Genomic DNA, 16,418 nt, shown 5'->3' with positions numbered 1-16,418 from the left:
ACTCTCCCACACTGACAGGTTGCTTATTGCATGCGTCGCTGGTATAGACTTTCTCACTCACAAGGAATATCTTCCTCCTGCTGAAAGTTTCTTCTTTCCCACTGTGTTCAAAAGACTGCTGACAAGTGTGCATCTTATCGTGCTGACTGAGATTTTCCCCACTCTGGAGTTTGGTCTCAGGGAAATCAGAGGCATGCTTCATCTCAAGAGGTATTTCACCAGGCATCCTGGGGGAAGAAAAGATTTCCAATGAGCTATGGTGTCTTTCTTCTCTCCTTTCAAAATGAACCTGATTTCTAAGACCTCTTCTTGGAGGTACTTTCTCTGCCCTTCATCCAAAGGTCATTTAGCAAGTAAAACTTCTGTCAACAACTGATTTCCTGTTTCTGTACCTATGGTAGGTTCAGGAAAGAAGCACTGAGTTTTCTTGGTAACATTTGCTCTGGTGCCCAATAAAAAATATTAACAAATTTGTGGTTCTCAGACCAGAGCTATGTGGCTTGGCTCAGTATAGAGAATACTTCACAAGGCTGGTATACCTTCTGTAAAGTGGGACTGAATCTGTGGAAATGACCTTTGGCACCCCATGGCTCTGCATAAACATAGCCACACACACACACACACACACACACCCCAACCACTTCCTAGCTCTAGCTAAACCTCCAGATGGATCACACTTTTAGAGGGGTGGAGATAGGAAGCACAGCAGTTTACAAATTCAGATTTCAAATCACCAACTGCTTATCTGCACCTTTCCTATCACCTCAATTTTCATACTGGACTCTAGGCTCTGGGTGCTTGTGTTTGGAAGCTCCTTACAGAGGACTGACAATCGCTGGCAGAGGGCACGTTTCTGCATGACTTGAAACACCCTAGGTGGACTCTGAATGCCAAGCATCTTACATAATACCCAAGTTCTGGCCTCCTTTCTCATGTTTCAGGTTGGTTTATCCTCTTAGGAGGAGTGATGAGACTCCTTGCACCCCCAAGTATTCTGCTTGATCTTACGGGAAAGTCATATATGCAGAGTGCAGGAGAGACAGAGAGGAAGATGCTCCATCCATTGACTCACTCCCCAAGTGACTGCAACTCCTGGAGCAGAGATGATCCAAAGCCAGGAGCCAAGAGCTTTTTCTGGGTCTCACTTACAGGTTCAGGATCACAAGGTATCTAGGCTGTGCTCTACTGCTGTGCCAGGCAACAAGCAGGGAGCTGGATGCGAGTAAGTGTCCATATGAGATCCCTGCATGTGCAATGCCCTGGGTTTAAAATTTTGAAATAAACTATGTATGCCTATAAATGAAACACTCTACAGATCATAGAGGAGTTGAGAAAAGACCAGTTTCTGCACTGGGTATCTTGTCTCAATGTGAGCACTCATGTGACTTCCTACAGCTGAGATCTGAAAAGGCATAGAACTGTAAGGGCAGATTTAGAGCTGAAAGGAGGAGCTATTTCCTGGCTGGTTGAGAGAAAACCAAAGGGAAATGTCTTAAGCATCTTTGGCAGGGCTCAGAATTCTAGCCTAGTGGATAAATTGCTCCCATGAATTGCCCTGATTTCATATGGGCACCAGTTCTAACCCAGGCAGCCCTGCTTTCCATCCAAATTTCTGCATGTGACGTAAGAAAGCAGTTAACTATGAGACCCAGTGAGGAGGCCTCGTGGCTAAAGTCCTCACCTCTAATGAACCGAGATCCCATATGGGAAGCCTATTCTAATCTCGGCAGCTCCACTTCCCATCCAGCTCCCTGCCTGTGGCCTGGACAGGCATTTGAGGACAGCCAACGCTTTGGGACCCTGCACCCACATGGGAGACCTGGAGGAGGTTCCTGGTTCCTGGCTTCAGATTGGCACAGCACCAGCCGTTGCGATCACTTGGGCAGTGAATCATTGGATGGAAGATCTTCCTCTCTGTCTCTCCTGCTCTCTGTATATCTGACTTAACAATAAAAATAAATAAATCTCTTTTTTAAAATGGAGTTAACTACGGCCCCAAGCTTGGGACCGTGCAACCGTGTGGAACACTTGGAAGAGTTTTCGCACGCCTAGCTTCAGCTCCAGTTCTTGTGGCTTCTTGGAGTGAATCAATGGACAGAAGATCTTCCCCTCTGCCTCTCCTCACCTCTGTATGTCTGACTTTTCAATATAAATAAGTAAATCTTAAGAAAAACAGACATCTTATTCTCTTTTGGGTTATTATACAATTTTTGTGATTACAACTTGCCTGAAGATTATTTCTTGACTTTCCTGATTATCTCCAAGCAGCTCATTCTGTCTGTAGGAATCTGAAATGAGGAAAAGAATAACCATCTCAATGAATCTCATTTAAGTGTTCCTTAAAAATGCTCAATTACGACCAATGAGGTTTATTGCCAGTCTAGATACAGCACATTTAATATTAGTGAAATGTGGACATTTATGAGCATAATTAATGAACATTACTTCTTCTTTATTGATGCATTAACATAACAACTTTTTTAAATGAAAATTTCAATTACTTGGAATTGTGCATTTCAAGTTGCTGCAGGATGGCAGTGAAAATGTGGCACAGAAACTCAACATAAGGTTGGGATATCTTACATCCCGTAAGAGCACCAATCTGTCTTGGCTTGAGTACTCTGACTCAAGCACAACTTCCTGAGAATGTATCTGGCAGGTGGCAGATGATGATTCAAGTGCTAGGGATCATGAAAAGAGCAATAAGGAGTGCTAGATGTATGGTTACAGGCTGGCCAATTTTGAAAGGCATTGCTGGAATAAACCTACATATGGAAACTGTAGAATGCCTTTGTCTCAACAGCTGTCCTTTAGGAAAAAACATTTTAAAAAAACGAGAGTTCCAGTCCACCTTTAATGAGCTATGTGTCAACTTCAATGCCCACTAAGTGCTGACCTACCTGGAAGTCTCTGGTTTACAGCTTTGTCCACTGTCCATGGTGCTGACTCTTGCTCCAATTTCAAGATCACATCAGGCTTTGTCAAGCTGTACCCTGTTCATGGAAAATGATGTAGATTTTGAGCTACCAACTACTAAACTTAATAAACTCTCCTTTTACTTGTCAACCATAAAGAAGTATCCTGTTTGGGCATGACAGAGTTTCACTCACCCAAGGACAGCAGATTGTTATAAGTCTCAAGCATCACATCCCTGTAGAGGGTCCGCTGAGTGTTGTCCATGTGCTGCCATTCCTCCTGGGTAAAGTCCACAGCCACATCTTCAAATGACACCAACATCTATAAAGCACATGTCTCCTCAGTTCTGGATCATTACGCAAAAACACTGACAGTGAACTGTATGTATATATTTAATTTGCAACATTAATGGATGCAATTTAATTTACAGTCTGTACAGAGTAACAACAAAATGAAAATATCTTGTCCTTTATTACTTGTGCAATTTCAATACTACAATAGAATATCTTTATTTTTCTCTTAAAGGTTGTATTCTCAGGCCCAGTGCGATGGTGCAGGTGGTTAAGGTCCTCGCCTTGCACGCCTGGCCATCCCATATGGGCGCCGGTTCTAATCCCAGCAGCCCCACTTCCCATCCAGCTCCCTGCCTGTGGCCCAGGAAAGCAGTTGAGGAGGGCCCAAAGCTTTGCGACCCTGCACCCGCTGCAGAGACCTGGAAGAGGCTTCTGGCTTTCGGACTGACTCAGCTCTAGCAGTTGCAGCCACCTGGGGAGTGAATCATGGGACGGAAGATCTTCCTCTCTGTCTCTCCTCTCGGTGTATCAGCCTTTCCAATAAAAATAAAATAAATCTTTAAAAAAAAAGGTTGTATTCTCTAAACATTCTGAATGTGAGGAACTGTTGAAGGCATTGTTAGAATAATCCTGCAAGTGGAAGACATTACTTTGTCTGTTATTGCCACTTTGCTTTTCACTTAAATTAAAATAAGTAATCACATAAACACTGAGCCTAACTATTAACTCAGTACCTGTAATCATAAGCTGAGTGCAATTCTTCTGTTTGTTTAATTTGCAGCTTTATGAGATGTAGCTTAATTCAGAATCTATATTGCAACACAGGATAAAAACAAAATAAGATATCTTATCCTGTTATTTCTGCAGTTCCAAAACTACAATTCCATTATGATTCTGTATCAGATTGTTTCCTATAATAATTATAAAATGAGTTCAATGTGTAATCTGCACACATACAAAAATACATGAGATAAGTAACAGCTAGATTAGCTAGGGAAGACACATGCTGAATACTGCACAGGATAATGAGAATGCTTTTGAATAATTTATGAATGATTTCTCAAACATCCTGAGATATTTAAACATCTTACAAAGCAATAGTAAAATTTAACTTTCTTATTCCGACATAAAATAATGAAATATTGGAAGTATTTTTAAACTAAATGTACATCAATGAGGAAAAATTTCCTACAGCTTAATCTGGATATTAATATATACAAGTATGCTATGTATTTTTTTTGTTTTAATTTTGTACACATTAAAATCCTTTCTACTTTATCTGTTTTAGCTTTTTTGTTTATTTTTTGCCATTTTTATTATATTTTTGACAATCTTTATATATAGCTAATTAGGCTTAAAAGGTTCAAGGACTACAGGAAAGTGGGTAAGACTATTATTTCCATATTGTTTCCTTCATGAACCGGAAGTAAAGGGGGATATTAAGGGAGAAGCCTCACCAGTCAAGTGGTGAACTGTCAAACCCCTTGAGCAGGAATGACGGAGCATGCCCCACATCTGGGACCTGGGGTGGGTGGGAGATCTGTTTTACTTTTTATGAAATAATATTTAAACTAAAATGTTAATACCAAGTGAAATACAGCTTAGCAGGAAAACAAACTACTGCATCATGAAATATCTTCTGTTAACAAGTAGCAAATAGCAGCCAGTCATAATCGGACAGTTGAACAGAACATATACATACAAAGCAAATGCCACACTAAAAAAGCTAGTTTGGAAGCCTTTTAACATTACTCATTTATCTGTTTTTTCTCTAGTTATTTATTTACTAATTTTCATATAAAAACAGTATTAATGCAGCTAATACACATAATTTTAACAACAGGTTGAACTCAATGCTTGGAGTCCTGGCCACAGCCACCACTGTCAAGTGCTGAGTGGAATCCTGGGCTTGCCTGGATCCAACATGTTTCTCCCTTTGTGCTAAGTATATTGTGAAGCAAACTCCTGTGATCAAAGTTGGCCCCTGACTCCACCCACTGCCACCATCTTGCAGCAGGAGTCACCTAGGAGAATTTGACCTCGGGGACTAGGTGGTGGGAGCTTCAGGCAGCATGGTGGCTGCTGGGGGTACCCAAGCCAGGTCAAGTTCATTGCATGGGGTCATGGCCATAGCTACTGCTGCCACACAATGAGCAAGTCCTGGGTTTTGGTTGGCCAGTGAGCCAACTAGAGCCTGGTGGCCACCCAGGGGCAAGCTCTGGGGTTTTGGAGGATGTGCAATTACTAAACAGAGACGTCCATGAATAAGGCCACTGTGCACGTTGGTGAGAAATCAGTCTTGAGGGATTTCCAATTACGGGGTCACTTTGCTTGCCAATAAGAAAGGGGACTGAGACCTGATGCTTATTTGGGGAGAGGACAGATGATCTGTACAGGTCAGACTGATACACCAACCCACATGGAAGTCCTGAGTAGGATTTGTTATCACCAGAGAATGCCGACAACCACACATCAGTCCATGTGAAAGCTAGGGCTGAAGGTCTGTCTAGTAGGGTTAGATCCTAGTATCTGACAGAATGTCAGAACAGGTCATATTAGGCAAGGCCATGACACTAACCAGCATGTGAGAGAACCAGGTCTGGGGATAGACTCTATGGGGCATGTGGAGGTGCAAACCCATGGAAATATAAGTAACACTGATTAGCTCAAGAGTTGGGGTGGTGATGGCTGGAGCTAGGTATGACCATGGAACCTGCCATCTCTCAGGAACTGATAACAGCCTGGGCTGATCCAAGCTGCAGCACCCAAATGTGCATCCTTAAACAGGGTGTAGGGTGTGACAAGCCATAGCATTCACCAGTTCATACATACAAGGTAAAGATGCAAGGGTACACTATGCTGGGGATAAGGGCCTAACAGCAGCTGGCATGTATGAGATCTGGGTCTGGGAGTGGGCCAAGTGGGGAAACTTGGGAAACTCACCTAGTGGGTCATAACTGCCACTGGTGATCACATGATCCACGCCTGGGGGTTGGGCAAGCTGGGCAAAGTAGCTCCACCTGTTTCATAATGTGTGGGTTGGTTATGGAAGAGGGTGGACTAGGAAGGGCCGAGCTAGGCTCTTACACCTACAGGTTTACATGAGCTAGGGATGGGAGTAGACTGAACAGAGTCAGGTTCCATCACCCACCAGCAAGAATCAAGATGGGGGTCAGGCCAGGCTATAGCATGTAAGGCAAGAGCCAAGCTAGATGAGGGGCTATGCCAGTCTTTGTCAAAGCAAACACTGGGACAAGTGCATCTATGGCTGGAACAGGCTGGTTGGGAAGCTAACAGACATCCTGGTTCTCATTGGTGAGTGTGGGGCCAGAGTGGGAGCTACATTCCAGTCTGTATATGGTTGCAACATTCCTCGGCACAAGCATAGACTGGGCCTGGACCCACCAGACTGGGCTAGACTCCAGAACCAACTGATCCCATGGGGAGGGTAGCACCAGCTTTGCGCCCTGCAGGGTCTGTGTGGTCCCTGGAGGTTAAAGCCAGCAAATCCAATTTCTGACAGCACGAAACTGGACCCTGTGTTTTGAAACAGGGCAGCAAATGTGGATTTCTAATGATGGCCTACCATGAGCTTGTTTCTAGCTAATTGAAACGAACTGATGGCTGACAGCCCAGGACCTCTGTCAGCGCCCCTATGGGGACCATCTTGCACAGAGTAGCAAGGGCTCACAGCATTGGTAATCTGCAGAAGGAGCAGTGATAAACTGTGCATGTGCTAAATCTGTAGTGCTCAGATACCAGTGTCAAGGGACCAGGCACTGTTAGACTGAAGGGAGGACAGCAGAGCTGCCCAAGAGCTAAGCTGGCAACAAGATCACCTCCATCTTACAACACTGCACAGGCTCCACAGGAAAAAACAGTGCCTTCATGGCACCCTACAAACTCCATCCAAAATAATTCCAAGAGGCACTCAGACTTAATGGCCATCAGGTGTTGACAACATCAGAGCTGCCAAAAAAGAGTTATTTAGGACAACTGGTGTTTTCCTAATCCAAGGAACCGATTAAACATAAAAATCAACTTGTAGACCTGTAGGTAATACATCTTAGAAACTTCCATTAAAGAGGAATCTGCCAACCAGAATGGCAATGGCAAATGGTAAAAGAAGAGACAGAGGCATTATAAATATTACTAAAGACAATCCAGCACAGGAGCAAAAGCCTCAACCACCCTCAAAGTTAACTGAGGAAGACATGGAAAAATGGGGGACACAGAATTCAGAAAACTCATGATAAAGCTTCTGAACAACAATAAGCATAAACAGCAGTTCAAGGAACTTAAGCAATATGTTACACAGGAAATAGCAGCAATGACTCAAATCAAAGATATATCAGAAATTACAAATACTGTGCAATAAATTAAAAGTACAAAAGAAAATGAATGAAGTCTCAAAAACAAAATGAATGAAGCAGAAGAAAGAATTTCAGAATTGGAAAATATTTCCTGTCATCATGAAGAAACAAACAAAATGCTGTAAGCAGAAGTGGGGCAAGCAAATATGTATTGAGGAATCAAAAGGCTCAACATAAGAGTCATGGGAGTTCTTTGAAGGTGCAGAAAGAAAGAAGTTGGGATTAAAGGCCTATTCAATGAAGTAATAAACAAAGGCTTCTCTAATCTGGAGGAAAAATTAGAAAGTGTTATACAGGAGGGCCACAGAACTCCCAACAATGTGTATGTTAAGAAACTAGAAATACACCAACTAAATAAACTAAGCTTACAGTGAAGAAACTAGAAAAGCAACAGCAAAGTAATCTCAAGATTAGTAGGAAAAAGAAAAAAAATCAAAATAAGGGAGGAAATAAACCAAATAGAAACCAAGAGAACTGTGCATCAGATCAATGAATCAAAGACCTGGTTCTTTGAGAAAATCAACAAAATACGCTCCCCATTAACTCAACTAATTAAATAAAGGAGGAAGAATATATGCATCAACAGGCTCAGAGACAAGAAAGGAAATAAGAAAACAAATACCTTGGACATACAGAGAACTATTAGGAACTATTACAAGCAATTGTATTCACACAACACAGAATACCCAGAAAAACGTAGGTTTTAGACACATAAAATACACCAAAATTGAACCAAGAAACATTTAACAGTCTAAATACACCTATAACATAGACTGATATTCAATCAGTGATTTAATCTCAACCAAGAAAAGTCATGGGCGAGATGGCTTCATTGTTGAATTTAACCAAACATTTCAAGAGGAACTTACCCCAATCCTACACAAACTTTCCCAAACAATAGAAAGGGAGGCAATCTGTATAAACTCTTCCTTTGAAGTTAATATCACCTTAATACCAAAGACAGAGAAACAATAGAAAAAGAGAACTAGAGACTGATATCCTTGATGCACACAGATGCAAACATCCTAACCACAATACTAGCCAACAGGTGCAACAGCACATCACGCAGATCATTCACCTGGACCATGTGGGTTTCATCCGAGGTATCAAGGGATGTTTCAACATGTGTAAATCAATAAATGTTTTACATCACATTAATAAAATGGAAAATAAAAACCATATGATCCTCTAAATAGATGCAGGGAAAATATTTAATAAAATCCAACACCGCTTCATGCTGAAAATTCTAAGCAAGACAGGCATAGAAGGAACATTCTACAACACAATCAAAGCAACTTATGCAAAATCCAATGCTAGCATCATTCTAAAAGGAAAACAATTGGGGCCCGGTGCAATGGCAAAAAAGATCAGTGGAACAGAATAAAAACACCTGAAGGGAGCCCACACATGTATGCTCACCTAATCTTTGATAAGAAAATTGAAAACAATCCAGGCAAAAGGCTCGTCTATTCAACAAATGTCATTGGGACAACTGGATAGCAGCTTGCACACACAGGAAGCAAGACTCACACCTGTCACATTATACAAAAATCGGCTCTAAATGGATCAATGACATAAATCCGCAGCCAGAAACCATCAGACTATTACAGGAAAACATAGAAAGCACTTAGAAAAGACACCAAAAGCTTCAGAAGCCCAAGGACAGTTAAAAAAAAAATGTAACCACAATGGTCAAAGAAGATATTTTTCAAAACAGATTCAAATGGCTAACACACATATGATAAGATGCTCAGGCTCCCTAGCCATCAGGGAGTCGGGAAGATAAAAACAAAAACCACACTGACACATCACCGAACTCCTATGAGACTGGCCCACGCTGAAAACTCTTACTAACAACACCTGCTGGTGTGCATGGGCGGGGGGGAGAAAGGACCCTTCTTTCACTGCTGCTGGTGGGAGTGTAGGCTAGTAAAACCCTTGTGGAAATCAATACGGAGAGTGCTTGGAGAATTGCAAATAAACCTGCCGTAAGACCCAGCTATTCCTTTCCCAGGAACATACACCACAGAAATGAAACTTGCATCTGAGAAGGGCATGTGTAATCCTGTATTTACAGCAGCACAATCTACAATAGCAAAGACATGGAAACAAACCAGGTGTGTGTCCAAAGAGGAGTGGTTTAAGAAACTGTGGAACCAGGTTTTCAGAATCCAATAGGAAATTTTGGTGATTTGCTGCATCCAGACTTAACGAAGACGTGTCATCTGGGATCTCAAAATGCATACTGAACTGAACTTGGGGACACGTTTCAAGGGCAGATCTCAGAAATACAGATGGTCCCTGTAGCCTTGATAACATAACCCATGATGACAGTAGGAGGTTGCTCGCGTCTAGATTTAGAAATCTATCACCTAGTTAAAACCTGATTGAAGAAAGAACTTAGTTTAGCTCCTGCATTCTAAGATCCACTAGATAAGCTAGAATTTGTAATTTTAATAAGTTTCAAGTTATGACTGCTAAGTAAACAGTTGATTTTTTTCTTCAGTCTAGAATCTGAGTAATAAAAAAATCATTTTCCCCAAAGATCTTAAATATATGCTTAGGTTGTTGAAACACTGGAAGCTCTGCCTTCATTCCGTTATCATTTGTTAGATGACATTTTAATCAGTAAGTGTGATTTTCGGAACCATTCACAAACATTTGCAACTAGTTTTCGAAGTAAAGTGAATAGCTGAGTTAAAAAAAAAAAAAAAGGAGCACAGCGAGTTTGAATTTATTTAAAATAACCAGATTAATTTCTTCAGTCCACAGCCTCAGTAATTCATTTTACTTGAGCAAGTAGTTTTTGAGGACTTTCTTTAATTCCATGTCTCTTCTCTTTATAGGAATGTATTTTCAGTGGTGGGAGAGCCTGGACACATGTGAAACACAATAATGAAGCTAGATTAGGACTGAAGCTTTGAACCAGGGGGTTGGATACCTGGAATACCAAAGGTTTCTCCTTTCTCCCTCTTCCTCCATCATTCCTCTTCTCCTTCTTCCCTTCCTATCCAACCTCCCTCCACAGTTTGTATTCATTATTGGATATCCATAACATGGAGGGCTCAGTGTTAAGCGCTATGTCCGCAATGAAATCAGTGTGGCTTGGGGTTATTTATTCTTCTTGGTATTCTGCATTACTCTGTATTGAGGATCTATCACTTGGATTGCTCAAACTGCATTGTATACAAGTGTATACATGTGGATATGTGCATGTCCATCCTTAAATCATGTTTTAACTAGGGATAAATTTGCTCTAACAACCAATAAAGTTGATTTTTCATATGTTAGGAAAGAATTGGCAGGTATATCTTGGGCCAGCTGGGCTGTCATCTTTGAATGGGACCGAGAGAAAAATCCAGGACTTCTGTGAGTTTTTCTATTAGGCTTAAATGTTAATTCATGTACTAATTCAATTAATATTTATAATTGCCCTTTTCTAATAATTTCATTTGTTCTCCCTTGAAAAATGAATTATGGTGATTTTGCCTATTAAAATGAAATAATGCTAAAAAAAAAAAAAACCAAAGAAACTGTGGTACATCTGCTCCATGGAATAAAGAATGAAACTGTATAATTTGCAACTAGATGGTCCCAACTAGAGACCATCATGCAAAGTCTTGTTCAATATCACTCCTTTTTTTCTTGGGGGGGGGGGGCTGCATCCCATGTATTTTGATTTCAGTTCAATTTCTTCCAAATACTTTCTTTTCTCTTATTGTCAAATTCATCACTAGCTCATGTATTGTAGGGTGGTGCATCTTTTTTCATGGTGCTGTAATTTTGTTGTTGTTACAATTCATACTGGTTGTTGACCTTACTTCATGGCTTCTCACGAAGGGGAATGTGTAGAGATGGAGTAATAGAGACTACCGTATCCAGATGTGGGGGATACAATGCAATATGCATCCCTGCTTCCAAATGAAAGATGGACTCCCAGTGAAACTGTTGAAAATGTATAGACAATGGGATGCTGGACCGTCTGACATTGTCTTTACCAGGTAACTTGGGGCAAACTTACATAAGAGACTGATGGAATCAGGACTTCTTTGAAGCACTATATTATCGTAGCAACTTGGGGAAAGACTGTCGGAGGCTGGGAGTTTGGTGGGGAATCTCTTTATCTGTGAAATTGCATCACACACACACAAAAATTACCAAAAAGAAATGAATATATTTGGGACCTGGCATAGTAGCCCAGTAGCTAAAGTCCTTGCCTTGTATGCTCCAGGATCACATATGGACACTGGTCCATATCCTGGCTGTTCACTTCCCTTCCAGCTCCCTAACTGTGGCCTGCAAAAGCAGAAGAGGGGGGCCCAATGCCTTTTAACCCAGCACCTACATGGGAAACCTGGAAGAAGTTCCTGTCTCCTGGCTTAAGCTCAGCTCAGCTCTGGCTGTTATGGCCACTCAGGGAGTGAACCAATAGATATAGGATCTTTCTCTCCACCTCTCCTTCTCTCTGTAAATCTGATTTTCCACTCAAAATCAATTAGAAGGGCCCGACACAATGGCCTAGTAGTTAAGGTCCTCGCCTTGCACGCCCAGGATCTCATATGGGCGCCTGTTCTAATCCCGGCAGCCCCACTTCCCATCCAGCTCCCTGCTTGTGGCCTGGGAAAGCAGTCGAGGACGGCCCAAAGCCTTAGGACCCTGCACCTGCATGGGAGACCCAGAAGTGGTTCCTGGCTCCTGGCTTAGGATCGGTATAGTACCAGCCGTTGCGGTCACTTGGGGAGTGAATCATCGGATGGAAGATCTTCCTCTCTGTCTCTTCTCCTCTCTGTGCATCTGACTTTCAAATAAAAATAAATAAATCTTTAAAAAAAGCAATTGGAAAATCAGCTTATCGAGTTGTGCCTTAAGAAAGGCAATATAAAACAATCTGTAGTTATCAAGACTTCACTCCATCACACATTACAGAACATTCAGTGTTGATGGCTTTTAGGAATTGCTTTCCCAATATTAAGCCATGACATTGAAAACGTTAAGTGTCATTAGGTGGTAGAGTTTCAGGACAATCTTAATTATCTTAATTTAATTTGTGCATCACTTCTAAATTAATTTTGTATTGCACTATAAGTATGTTTGTCAATTCAATTGCTACCTGGTAGGCATCACTAACAGCCTATCTGCCCATGACCTGAGGCATGGCTTCCACCCATGTGTGCAGAACATGACCTGTGACATGACTGGAGGGTCTAAGGGGATAGACATGCCTTCTACTCAATTACAGTGTCATTGTTGGGTGGGAAGCCTGTCAGGGATTGTGTGGTTGATCTCTGAGGAGACCTGGACCTGAGGTGTGAAAACCACACTGAGAAAGATCAGGACACAGGGGATGCAAATTAGGGAAGCAATGCACAATTTATTGAGCTCAACAGGGTATCTATATATATACTGGGAAGATTACCTAGGCAGCCATGGAAAGCCCCTCTACAATAGCCAACAAAGAAATGAAGTAATAATCACCTTAGCAGCAAACGAGTAAACACGATTTTCAGAGATGGATTCTAACAATCAAACCAATCAGCTGAGGAAGAGGATATCATTAGCTACAAGCAATTAATGAGAAAGCAGGCACGGGCAGGCACTGCTCATTTCCAGCCACGTTTGGCTACCAAGCCAGCAACGGTCGTATGCAAGAGATCTCTCTGCTGCTAGCACTCTCAGTCTGCTGAGAGCATATGAGCTCTGGGATTCTCAGGCACCTGATGAACTGGTTCAGAGGCGCACTTCCACACACTTCTGCCATCTCCTTTCCGAGTCCATATGAGTGGTGCTTGCTTTACAATAAATGGGCGTGCCCTCAAACTGTCCCCATTGGTTTTTGCAGCTGAAGAACACTGGTGCCTCACCCCATGAGCAATCTCAGTGGCATCTGGCAGGAAAAACCCACCGGACTTAAAAGCAATCAAAACAGATTCCCAAATGGACAAAGAACTAAACAGCCCATTTCTACAAAGATCACTAAAAGCTAATTAGCACAAGAAGATTCTCAGCGTATTTATCATTAGGCCAATGAAAATGGCAACCACAATGATACCACTTCATATCCATTGCAATGTCCTTCATTCAAAAATGTTCACAGAGAAATGGAAATTAGGCATTGTGGATCTAAGTGTAAAGTGGTGAAACTAATATTACAAATGGTGCTCAAGGACTGCCTATTGTGTTGACCATCTCACAAACTTTGGAACCAGCACAGGGTATCAGATGGAAGAAGCAGGGAGCACGTCAGTGTTTTCATGGTCTGCCCGATTCCTTTGAACCAAGTCAATATTTGTGGACTGAACTGTGGCCTGGTGGGTTGAGCTTCCCTTAGGGGTGCAGTTCATGTCCTGTGTGTTCCACTTCCAATCCAGTTTCCTGCTTTTGCCCCGGGAAACCAAAGAGGAAGGCTCAAGTCCATGGGCACCTGCACCCATGTGGCAGATCCAGAAGAGGGCTCTGGCTTTGGATTGGCTTAGCTCTTGCCATTGCAGCCAAGTGGAAAAAACTTGTATTTGAAATAAAAATCAAAGAGAATGTGAGGGGGGTCCAGCCCTATGGTTTAGCAAATAAAGCCACTGGCATCCCACATGGACATTGGTTCATATCCTGGATGCTCCACTTCTGACTCAAATCCCTGAAAACAGGCCTGGAAAGTAAGTGGAGGATGGATCAAGCACTTGGGTTCCTGTAATCAAGTAGGAGACCTGGACAACACTCCAGGCTCATGGCTTCAGACTTGCTCACCTCTGTTCATTCTGATTATTTGAGAAGTAAACCAGCACATGGGAGATGTCTCTCCATCTATTCTTTCTTAGTAGACCCATCTTTCAAATTAATAAATCTTAAAAACAAAACAAATGAAAAGAAACCTTGCAATAGCAAAATGGAATGGCATTGTGGCATAGCAGCCTAAGCTACCATCTACATCACTTCCAATCCAGCTCTAAGTCAATGTGAATTGGAAACAGTGGGAGATGACTCAAGCACTTGGGTGGGAGACTCATCTGGGAGACTCAGATGGACCTCCTGGTTCTTCTATGACATGGTCCAGCCCTGACCACTGTGATCACTGGGAGAATCAATCAGCAGAGAGCAGACATGTCTGGCTCTGTCTCTCCTTCTCTTGCTGCAAGTCAGTCTTTAACATAAACAAATAGGATGATCAGTAAACACCATTTCAAACTTGATATCCCACAGTCATTTACAAATTCTTAGTTTCTATTTGATTCATGTAGTAATAACCATGTCTTGGCTATGGCATCAGAAAACCTCAAGAGTTTCAATCAGCTTTGACAGCTCCAATATCTTGGCTACCACAGTTTTGCCTTCTTTCTCTCACACTTGTTTTTTTCATTTTATTTTACAAACCACCATAAAGTTCCTAAAATGAAATGTAAAACAAGGTGAGAAGTAAACAAACAACTTACTGAAGGTGCGTGTGTGTTCTCCAGCCTTGGAAGCATGAAGCACGCCACAGGGCTACACCTGCAAGAGAAGGTGGGCAGAGGGAGTGATGAGTTTTTCTTGCTTGTTCCCGGTCTCCTTGGTGATTCCTACTGCGCTAAGTAATGTCAAGGCAGGGAGCAGACACAATGCCTGGAGAAACGAAAGCAATCAGCTTCCCTGGGCAAGAGTAGTGCTTTACAAGGGCCAGGAAGGCTTCCTAGAAGCAGTATCAGCAATTTCAACAATTGGCAGTGATTAAACTCAAGATATCATTAGGTTAATGCAAGCTATTACTACTACTTATTTTAAATGTTACTGGGCCCAACGCCATAACCTAGTGCTAAAGTCCTCACCTTACATGTATCAGGATCCCAGATGGATGCTGATTCATATCCTGACTGCTACATTTTTATTCCAGCACCCTGCGTGTGTCCTGGGAAAGCAGTTAAGGATTGCAAAATACTTTGGAACCCTGCATCCACATGGGAGACTTAGAAGAAGCTCCTTGTTCCTGCCATGGATTAGCCATCTTCTGGACGTTGGGGCTACTTGGAGGGTGAGCCAGGTGATAAGAGCAAAAGCTCTTCTATTTCTCCTCTCTGTAAATCTGACTTTCCAATGAAAATTAAATAATAACAACAACGATAATGATGTGACTGCCAAGCAATGATTCACTTTTTCTACAAATATTGTTACTATATTATCACTAAAATGTATGCTACAGAGAAAAGATTGGAAGGTATAAAGTATTTCTCTATTTCTACAATGAGTTGCGTAGGACTCCAGGTAAGGACTTCCATTGGAACACTTCTTGCTGTGAATGCTAACATCTGTAGAAGGCAAGCATCTTTTGACCAGCAATTTTGTCTGCACCTATATATGCTAAATGGATATAACACATATTTATATTCTATACAGCTTTCTAGTAATTGTCCCAAATTAATGGTCTGAAAATTTCTTTCTTTGTTTTTTTTTTTTAATTTAATGTTCTCCAAATTTCAATGCCATTTCCCATTTCCTACACTGTCAATGACACTTGACTTTATGATTCTATTTGCCTTAGCCTACAGGATATCCATAAGTATGTTGGCAACATAGTTTGAAAAGGGTTTTTACTGGGGGCCGGACACAATAACCTAGCAGCTCGTCTTAGCCCATGCCATGATCCCTTACAAGCGCTGGTTCATGTCTTAGCTGTTCTACTTCCCATTCAGCTTCCTGCATGTGGCCTGGGAAAGCTGTAGAAGATGGCCCAAAGCCTTGGTATCCTGCACCCACGTGGGAGACCCGGAAGAGGATCCAGACTCCTGGCATGAGCTTAGCACAGTTGCAGCCATTGGTGTCACTTGGGGAGTGAATCAATGGATGGAAGATGTTCCCCTCTGTCTCTCCT

General features: G+C 41.9%; 1 long non-coding RNA gene across 1 annotated transcript; it reads right to left on the bottom strand.

Annotated features, from left to right (window-relative positions):
• Positions 1-2,955: 2,955 nt before the first annotated feature.
• On the bottom strand, positions 2,956-15,064 carry LOC121153179. Its single transcript, XR_005883347.1, has 3 exons — positions 15,007-15,064; positions 3,111-3,237; positions 2,956-2,993 (listed from the first exon to the last, which is right to left on the bottom strand). It is a non-coding gene; the product is annotated as an uncharacterized LOC121153179 (long non-coding RNA).
• Positions 15,065-16,418: the final 1,354 nt, after the last annotated feature.

This window comes from Ochotona curzoniae, unplaced genomic scaffold, assembly GCF_017591425.1.
Source record: "Ochotona curzoniae isolate NIBS_2020 unplaced genomic scaffold, NIBS_Ocur_1.0 contig_2688, whole genome shotgun sequence".
Lineage (NCBI taxonomy): Eukaryota > Metazoa > Chordata > Mammalia > Lagomorpha > Ochotonidae > Ochotona > Ochotona curzoniae.
Note: the sequence above shows the minus strand (reverse complement) of the source record. Positions and strands in the feature narration are given on the sequence as shown.